At 47.1% G+C, this 10386-nt stretch overlaps 1 long non-coding RNA gene across 1 annotated transcript; it reads left to right on the top strand.

The window, feature by feature from the left end:
* Positions 1-3380: 3380 nt before the first annotated feature.
* Positions 3381-7708, top strand: LOC123330933. Its single transcript, XR_006547216.2, has 2 exons — positions 3381-3691; positions 6735-7708. It is a non-coding gene; the product is annotated as an uncharacterized LOC123330933 (long non-coding RNA).
* The last annotated feature ends 2678 nt before the right edge of the window (positions 7709-10386 follow it).

The following is a 10386-nucleotide window of genomic DNA, read 5'->3' as shown; positions in this document are numbered from 1 at the left end:
CACTTTCCCAATCCCCATCAACAGAACCATTCAGCATCACTTGGAGTCTCTTCTCCCTCCCTCCATGGGGTGACCCAGCCTATCACTGCCCAGACATCCCAGTCCCTCTGGTTGGCATGGACGGTGCTCTGCCCACTGGCATGAGCCAAGCTCCTAGCATGGTCAGTTACACTCTGTCTACTGCTGGGCAGGTCCTCCTCAGCTGCACTGGGGTGGGGTGGTCTGCTCTGGCTCCAACCTCGGCTACGTGCATTTTGACAGCTCAGTCCTGTCACCCATTGAGTCTATCACAGAAGGACACGCCCTCTCTTCCTGCAGGGCTCTGCAGACCTGGAAGCTTCTTTACATGACTGCAGTCATGTAAAGGGTCTCTTTACATGAGACCTTTTCTGAGGGTCTCTTGGTAGCCAGTGACCAAGAGCCAGCCAATTCTCCCAGCAAACTTTTGGGAGGCCATCAGGGGCTCACACGTTTGGCAGGAGGCTGGAGAAGCAATCTTGGAGCTCTGGCAGGCTGGACAACAGAAAGGGTGTGACCTGTGCGCTGCTGCTATGATGAGTGTGACCTCTACCTGCCCTGCCTCACTGTATTTCTCATGCTCTCCTTAGTCTCTAGAAAGACTGACCTGGGCAGTGAAAAGATCTTCCCCTTTGAAATGTAAATTGGTGCAGCCGCTATGGAAAACAGTGTGGAGGTTTCTCGAAAAACTAGATTTTCCGTATGACCCAACAATCCACTCCTGGGCCTACATTCAGAAAAGACGAAAACCCTAATTCAAAGAGACACATACACCTCAATGTTCATTGTCGCACTATTTACAATAGCCAAGTTATAGAAGCAATCTGTGTCCAAAGACAGATGAATGGATAAAGAAGATGTGGTTTGTATATACAATGGAATATCAGCCATAAAAAGAACAAAATTTTGCCACTTGCAGCAACAGGGACGGACCTAGAGATGATCATACTAAATAAAATAAGAGAAAGTCAAATATATGATATCACTTCTTACATGTGGAATCTAAAAAATAATTCAAATGAACCCATTTACAAAACAAAGTAGACTCACAGACATAGAAAACGAATTTATGGTTACCAAAGGGGAAAGGCAGTGAGGTGATAAATTAGGAGTTTGGGATTAACAGATTCATACCACTACTAGAAAACAGACAAGCAACAAGGATTCACTGTATACAGAGAACAATGTTCAATATCTTATAATAATATATAATGGAAAATAATCTGAAAAAATTATTTTATATATATACATATATATATATAAAACTGAATCACTTTGCTGTACACCTGAAACTAATGCAATATTGTAAATCATCCATACTTCAATTGAAAAAACAATCTTCTGCTTTGATTTCCAACTCTCAAGAGAAGTCCCCCGAAGTGACTGGGGTAAATTAGGACAGAAAGTTGGATGCAAGATGGCCTGAACTGTGACCTATGTCTACTACAATAATTTTATTTCCTCAGCCACCATCTAATGACTGCTTGATCTGAGCCAAGCCCTGCACCAGGCCCTGGAGACCCGGAGGTGAACAGGACTGTCTATTCACGATCAGGAAAGACAGCAGTGTACGTGCTGGAAGGGCCTCAGAGCATGTCTTTGCCAGATGCATAAAGGAAGGGGTGCTTAGTTCTGTGTGGGGAAGGCAGGGGTGGCTGATAAAGCTTGATGGTAGGAGTCACATGGGAGCGATATCTTGAAGGAGGGTTGTGCAACTGGCAGGCAGTTTAAAGGCATGTTTGGGCAGGAGATGAGAACATTCCAGGCAGGGAGAACAGCAGATGCCAAGGCTAGGAGGTGTGAAGTGGGCCCAAGGTTTAGGGAGCTGTAAGTCATTCACTATTGCTGGAATCCCCACTTTGAATGAATTTTGGCAAAAAAAATGAAGGCTGCTCAGACAGCGCTGGGACACGCCTGAGGCTTTGGATTTCATTCTCCAGGCTGACGCCGTCTAATATGTAGCCACTAACCATGTGTGGCAATTTCAGTTTCAGTTGGTTGAAATAAAATGCAATTAAGAATTTATTTCCTCAGACACACTCCCCACATCTCAAGTGCTCAATCGCCAAGTGTGGTTAGGGGTTACCACACTGGACAGGGCAGACACAAAACACAGCCACCGTCACAGAACAGTCAAGGTAGGTATGTGAATGCGGACACAGCCTTGCTGTGAGGGTAATTAGTGACCATGTGCCCCCCATGTACCACTGACTCAGGGCACCTGACCAAGACTTGGCTGGAGGCTTCTGTGTTCCGAGGGCGTGGATGCACCCGCCTGAACGTCACTCGAGTGTGTGAATATCACCCTCATGTCCCAGGCTGAGTCACAGGCAGATCTGGAATCAGAAGACCTGGTCCAGGGCCTGGCCTTGCCAGTCCGTTCAAAAACAGGCTCATTAAAAATGCTTCTCCCACATGACCCACAAGCCCACACTACGAGCCAGGTCCTGTCCTAAGGCCCCAGAGGTATTCATTCATTTAATCCTCACAACTCACAAATCCAGTGCTGTTATTATCCGCACCTGATGGATTGGGAAATCAAGGCATGGAAGTTAAGCCGATTGGCCAAGCTCACAGAGCTACTCGTATTCTGCCCAGCCCCCCGTGCCTGTGCGCTGGGCGCTACTGGGAACTTGCGGTGCACCAAAGCCCTAAAGAACCTGCCACCACCAAATGAAGTGCCAGGTGCTTAGAGCTATGACTGCCATGATGATGGTGATCCTGTGGGGGCCATGAGCTCCTTTGGGGAGGGGTGGGCACAAGCACCCCAAGCCCACCTCAAGTCCACAGCCTTTATTACTAACCCACACAAGGAGATCTAGCTACACCCCCCACCTGGACGCCTCAGCAATGAGACTCCCACCCTGGCCCCTCCCATTCCCTCCCAGGTGGCACCTCAAGTGTCCACAGCACGTCCTAGGGGGAAACGCCTCTCTGAGAAGCAGTCACAGCGCAGGGGGATGCTGGTATGGAGATGGCAACGCACGCCTGTGAGCCCAGTGCCCTCCCACGCAGCTCCCCCTGCAGCCCAACTAGACCAGCCTGTTTCCTTATGGTGGGCCAGCATGGGTGTGTCTGAGACAGGCTGAACATGCCCAGGGGGCAACTGCTACAGAGGACCACATGCACCTGAAAGACATCACCAACCAAACTCCAGTCCAGCCCTAGAGTCAAGGTAGTAATTTGAGAACACCTGCAGATCTTATCTGTTTCTGTTTTCCTGTGGGGTGAAACAGGCAACATGACTAGCAATTTACACGTAATAAAAATCCAGGAGTATCTCTGGCTTTAGGTCAAGCTTGATTCAGGTGCTAAAAGAAGGTCATTATGGTTTGTTTTCTTTTGGTCTCGCAGCTCTGCCATCCGTTTGCGGCTCCATTCTTGAGCTCTGTGTTGTGGCTAAGAATGACTAACTTCAGGGTTTCATTCAGTGGAAAAGAGTTTACACTCTTCCAGTGGCTTCTACAAAAGTTCCCAAGATTCACTCTGATTCGACTGGCTTAGGATGTGTGCCTGTCCTTTAACAATCATTATAGTCAGGTGGGGGACTGAGAACGGGCTCCACTCCTGGAGAATGAAGACAGGACAGATCCTCAAACAAAGATCAGAGGTCTTACTAAACCAAGGGGAACATATGCTGAGTATTCAAGCCACAGATGGATGTCCAGCACAGGTAGGAGAAGAAATCTGCCTAGTGAAACCTGGAGCGGTGACGGGAGGCCTGCAGGACCACACAGCAAGAAAGCAGTAGAGTGGGAGGTCTTAAACCTAGCCCCTTCTGTCCTTAAAATCCACTCCATACAAGCGACCTCACCAACTCTGGGTGTCTCAATTGGGGCAAAAATGTCAACGGGCAACCCAGATGGTTCACCATGTAGCGTATGTGCAGAGACTGCCCTTGGGGATCCCTTTGGCTTCATGGCAAAGCCTTTCTTGCCTATGCATTTTCCCACCTCTTTAGTCCCAGTCTTGCCTCTCCTGGATCATAGCAGCGTCTTTCTGGCTCGCATCCTGCTTCTAGGTCTACGATCCTTCCTACTTGCTGAAGGAAGACATCCTTCACTGCCCAGAGCTGTTAGCACAGAGCACCCTTCCTCACCCTCTGCATCCAGCCCAGGGACATGGTGATTTCCCCTATTCCACGGCATTATTACCCTGAGGCTGCACCTCAACTGAATCACCCCTTTAAGAATAAGGAACCACAGAATATAGGGACCTACGGTTCTCAGCATTTCCAAAACTGCTCCGGGCTGTATAGCACCCAGCCTTGGGCAGTGTCCCCTGACCACGGCATTTCTCCACTGCCCACTCCATGGGCTGACTTGGACTAACCCTTCACATAGCAGCTTAGATCTCACCTTCCTCTCTGAGGAGCACCTCAAGTTTCCTTGTGGGAAATCCACCACAATATGTGGCCTTGTCAGAAGAGTAAAACTCCGGGACTCCCCTGGTGGCTCATTGGCTAACACTCCACATCGGACCGCCCTGCGATGCAGGGAGCCGGGTTTCCATCCTGGTAGGAGAACTAGATCCTGCATGCCACAACTAAGACCCAGTGCAGTCAAATAAATACATACATAAAACAAGAAGAGTAACTCCAGTGGAGCCCCACCTCCCACAGATGAGAGGGGCTCATCCCTCCTCTGCTCACTCCCACCTGGCCAGGGACAGATGTATGACCCGTGCTTGGCCCCTGCCATGCCTTCTTCGGGAACACACCAGATGGAAGATGTGCTAGAGGTTTTTTTTTTTATCCTAACAAGACTGACCACATCCTTCTGCTCTACGACCCTTCCTATAGTTCCTTTCTTCTTAGCCCCTCCAGCTTGAGCTGCCCTTTTCTCCTTCCAATTTCCAAGATTAATTCTATAATCTTCTTATGATTCTGTGGCTCACGCTCCTTTCCATAAATTCACCTTTGCTGCTGTGAGACAAAATCTGTTTCTGTTGCGGGTCATCAAACATGCTTGACTGATGCACGGAGTAGGCACCAAACAGCTACTGCCTGGATGGCTTCTGAACCGGACCCTGTGGCCCACATCCCTTTCTCCAGGTCTCCATTGGCCGGCATCCCTATTCCATAGTACAGGGAGGCCAACTTGGCCATACAGCAGCGCCTGGGTCCCCAACCTCCCCGTCCCTGCCCACTGCACAGAGAGGACCTTGCCTTCCTCCCAAACAACGCTTCACTCCATCCACAGGCAGGAACTGCCTTCCTTTTAGATCTGTCCCCATAGGGCCAGTGCCTTTCTGCTTGGCTGACTATCCTATTTCTCAAATTCTCCTTCCTTGTCAGTTAATTTAAAAAAGCACATAGGGTGCCATCCTCATTGGTTGGTTCTGCAATCACTCAGTGTCCCATAGTTTAGTAACAAACAGTTGGATCCCTTTTTTTTTTTCACTCTATTCTGATTTGGGATTTACTTTTATAAAACGGCCAAATCGCAGTAGAAAATGACATAAAATTTTATATACCCACAAAAAGAAATTCACCTGGCATATGGATTTCATGCAAGGACTAACCACACTTTTGAATTTTCTGACCCAACCTTCCAAAATGAGATCCAGATGATCGTCAAATGCAGGACCATAGCTTCCTTTGGAGGTGGGGATGGACGTTTATTTTTTTGTTTTAAATTTAAAATAGTTTAATCACAGTGATGCAAACACATGATAATGAACAAGAGAACAAAACAGCTCCTGGTGAAAAGAAACAGCCTCCAAACCACTGCCACCCGCTTAAGACCATCTCTCTAATTAGCATCTGCTTTTCTCTATCATGTTTATGACTCTGTAATAAATCTTTTCCATGCACAAAACTTTTCCCTGTGTCTCAGATCAGGTTTCCCCAAAGCAGAGCCTGAAGTGGGATTCTGGTGACCCTGATTCCCTGACGGCAGATCTGAGAACAGAAGCAAGGGGCACAGGATGGGGCGGAGAAGAGGCTGAGCAAAGACAGGGTCTCTGCCAGACTTGGCTTCTGCCTGATCCCATGGGGCGCTCTGGAGCATGCACTGGATCACAGAGTCCAACCCCTGATTCCCGTCGAGGCATAGAAACTCCAGTTAGTCATGGGCTGCAGGGCTGTCCTGGGTGGTGGAGAAGGGCGCATTACTTATCCAGCAAGTCAGCTCTGGGGAAGAGGTCAGAGGTCAGAAACTCCTCCAGGTGTGAGGACAGGGCTCTGGCATTGTGGAGGGACCTGGGTGAGGAACCAGCAGTATCCACTCCACTCTGTTTGGAATATATTCTGAGAAGTGGGACCATTAGAAAAAAATGGTGGAGCAGGCATTAAGCCTTAAAACCTGTTCCATGGTGCAAGAAATGTGGGCATTAGCCCAGTCATTACTATTAGGCTGGTGCAAAAGTGATATCAAACTTTGCTGTTTGATATCAGAATACATTCTAAATAAATGTGGTTATGTTATGTGTGTGTGAAAGTCACTCAGTCGTGTCTGACTCTTTGCCACCCCAAGGACTATACAGTGCATGGACTTCTCCAGGCCAGAATACCGGAGTGGGGAGCCCATTCCTTCTCCAGTGGATCTTCCTCACCCAGGAATTGAACCAGGGTCTCCTGTATCGCAGGCAGATTCTTTACCAACTGAGCTATCAGGGAAGCCCTGATAAACCTGCTGTTTATTTTGTATTTATTTTAGACTGTGGAACTGATGATGTTAGACAAAAAGCAAATTTGAACAACCTTCTTATTTTAGGTCAAAATGGGTTGTAAAGCAGCAGAGACAACTCGCAACATCAACAACGCATTTGGCCCAGGAACTGCTGATGAACGTACAGTGCAGTGGTTCAAGAAGTTTTGCAAAGGAGATGAGAGCCTTGAAGATGAGGAGCACAGTGGCCGGCCATCTGAAATTGACAACCAACTGAGAGCATCATCAAAGCTGATCCTCTTAGAACGTGAGAAGTCGCCAAATGACTCAATATTGACCATTTTACCGTCATTTGGAATTTGAAGCAAACTGGAAAGGTGAAAAAGTTCAATAAGTGGGTACTTGTGAGCTGACCACAAATCAAAAAAATCATTGTTCTGAAGTATCATCTTCTCTCATTCTGCACAACAATGAAACATTTCTTGATGGGATTATGAAGTCTGATGAGAAGTGGACTGTATACAACAACTGGCAACTGCCAGCTCAGTGGCTGGACCAAGATGACACTCCAAAGCACTTCCCAAAGCCGAAGTTGCACCAAAAAAAGGTCAAGGTCACTGTTTGGTGGTCCGCTGCCAGTCTGATCCACTACAGCATTCTGAACCCCAGTGAAACCATTATATTTGAGACATATGCTCAAAAAATTAATCAGATATACCAAAAACTGCAATGCCTGCAGCTGCTATTGGTCAACAGAAAGGGCCCAATTCTTCTCCATGACCACGCATGGCTGCAGGTACACAACCAACACTTCAAAAGTTGAAACAACTGGGCTACAAAGTTTTGCTTCATCCACTATATTCACCTGACCTCCTGCCAACCAACTACCACTTCTTCAAGCATCTCAACACCTTTCTGCAGGAAAAAAGCTTCCCCAACCTGTAGGATGCAGACAATGCTTTCCAAAAGTTCATCGAATCCCAAAGCACAGATTTTTACATTACAGGAATAAACTTATTTCTCATTGGCAAAAATTGTAATAGTTCCTATTTTGATTAATAAAGGTGTATATGAGCCTAGTTATAATGATTTAAAATTCACAGTCTGAAGTGAAATTACGTTTGCACCAACCTAATACTTTTTCGTGAAGTCATCTATCAAATGGGACAGTCCACTGAGACTGGTCCCTCGGCTGATGAAGTAGAATATGCTGTGGGTGGGTTTCGGTAGGAGAAGAGCACTGTCTCTCAGGCCTGGCAAGCCAAGGGTTTCTTGCAAAGAGGGTAGGGGTGGGTGGGAACATGCAGCAAGGGGGCAGGCCACTGGTGGGGTGAAGGCAGTGGGTGCTTGCCTATGATGGGCATATGCCACTGAACAGGACTGAGGGAGAGAGCCTGGGGGTGTCCTCATGCTTGCTAGGCAACCAATGTTATACCTGCACAGTGTTCCTGGGTTTCCTTTTTCAAATATTTTCATTGCTATAAAGTAACTGAAGCAATTCAGAAAGATGCAATGCAGAAACTCACCCTCTTCCATTCCCCACCATAAGCCTATCTCCCACCAGTAACTGCTGTTAGTAGTTTGGTTATAATAACTGGGTTTTTTGTTTGTTTCTTTCTCTTGGCTTTTAAATTTTTTTTTATTGAAATACAGTTGTTTTACAATGTTGTGTTAGTTTCAGGTGTACAGCAGAGTGATTCCGTTAAATATGTATGTATTTTAGATTCTTTTCCATTATAGGTTATTATAAGATATTGAGTACAGGGACTTCCCTGGTGGTCCAGTGGCTAAGACTGTGCACCTCCAATGCAGGGGCATGGGGTTCGATCCCTGCTCAGGGAACCAAGATCCCACAAGCTGCAACTAAGGGTTCCCAGGTCACAGCTAAAAATCCTGCAGCCACAACTAAGGCCCAGAACAGCCAAAGAAATATTTTAAAGACAAAACCAGATATTGAGTATCGTTGCCTGTGCTATATAGTAGGTCCGTGTTGATCATTTTATATACAGTAGTGTGTATATTTTAATCCCAAACTCCTAACTGATGCCTCCCTCCTCCTGTTCCCTTTGGCAACCATTAGTTTGTCTGTCTGTGAGTCTATTTCTGTTTTGTAAATCCGTTCATTTGCATCACTGTTTTAGACTGTGTCACGTGATATTTCTCTTTGTGGTATTTGTATTTGTCTCTGACTCACTTCACTTAGTATGATCATCTCTAGGTTCATCCATGTTGCTGCCAATTGCTCGGCTTTTTGAGGGAGTTAAGTTGTTCCTCCTCCTCCCACTAGCTTAAAGGTGTTTTTCCGGCTTCCAGACTCCATGGAGGGCAAATAATAAGACCCAAGACCCAAGCAGAGCATCCCTACTAGGCAACAGGGCCCCTGGAGGGTTTTGCTCCAGCCTCAGGAGAGAGACCTGGTCCTCACAGCCACTGTCATGGGACCAAATGGGGGTTTGGGCGCCTGTTCAGCTTCTACGTCTCCCCTGGGTCCACTTCACACCCATTTTCAGAGCAAACAGATAGGTTTTCTAAAGCTTCCCACCCCCACCTTTCTCTGCCATGGATTATCAAAGTTGCACCAAGATCATCTCCCGTTTCCATGTCTCAAATGCAATGTCAGAGATGTTGCTGTTTTCCTTCAAACTGAAGGAATATACCAACTTGTTTAATCCTGGAGAGCCAGAACGGAAACTACTGTTTACTCCGAATCCAAATAAAAAGGAAGCTCAAAGAGCCAGATGATATTCTCACGTCAATTCTCTAGAGGCAGACACAGTGGAAACAGTTTAAGGGTGGATCTAGTCCTCAAAGCAGCTCCCAGAACAAACCGCAGCCTCACACTGAGTTCCTGAAGCTCGTTTATCTACAGCACCAGGCAAAACAATCACACGATAAGGACAGCTTCCAGGCACTGCCAGGCTGCGGCCCAACGACGAGTCCATGATACTTCTGTTTCATGCATGCAGAGTGTGGTTAGTAGATCCATCCGGTGATTGAATTCACTGGACACCTACCATGTTTCTGGCTGAATGCTAAGCATTCTATGGGGTCCCCCGAAAGTAAAATGATCCAGCTGTTTGGTTTTGGGGGCCATACTCTACAGCAGGTTGAAACAGCAGCACGAGAAACCATGGTGTGAGGCAATGTAGGTGCAAGAGCTGGAAGAGGAGGTCAAACTGTCGGAGGAGTTCCAGGCAGGAACGACAGCTGTTTATGGGGTTATGTGGGGGCATTTCTTGGAGGAGGAAGGGGCTTTTGTATTAAATTCTAAGAAAGGATGATAATTTGGTGAGTGGATACAGAGGATGGTTGGATCAGTGGGGGACAGATATTCTAGGTGGGATGAGTCAGGAGGAAAGATGCGTAAGCCTAAATTGTGGCAACAGGCCACCTGGTAGAATCTTGTGCACCCAAAGATGAGGAGGGGGCCAGGTTGCTGGGAATGATCTACTGCAGGACTGCATTTCATAAAGTTTTTAAAAAGGCAAACTGAACTGTGAGACTCAGATTTAGTACCAGCAGTTATTCTTCCTAGGAGGGGAGTCAGCATTGTGACCTATCTGTTGAACTGGCTGGTGATTATCTAGGTATTTATTCTCTAATAATTTATTCAGGGGACTTCCCTGGTGGCCCAGTGGCTAAGACTCGGAGCTCCCATTGCAGGGGGCCCGGGTTCCATCCCTGGTCAGGGAACTCCATGTCACATGCTGTCGTGAAGACTGAAGATCCCACATGCTGCAACTGAGAACTGGTGCAG

Source organism: Bubalus bubalis, chromosome 21, assembly GCF_019923935.1.
Source record: "Bubalus bubalis isolate 160015118507 breed Murrah chromosome 21, NDDB_SH_1, whole genome shotgun sequence".
NCBI lineage: Eukaryota > Metazoa > Chordata > Mammalia > Artiodactyla > Bovidae > Bubalus > Bubalus bubalis.
Note: the sequence above shows the minus strand (reverse complement) of the source record. Positions and strands in the feature narration are given on the sequence as shown.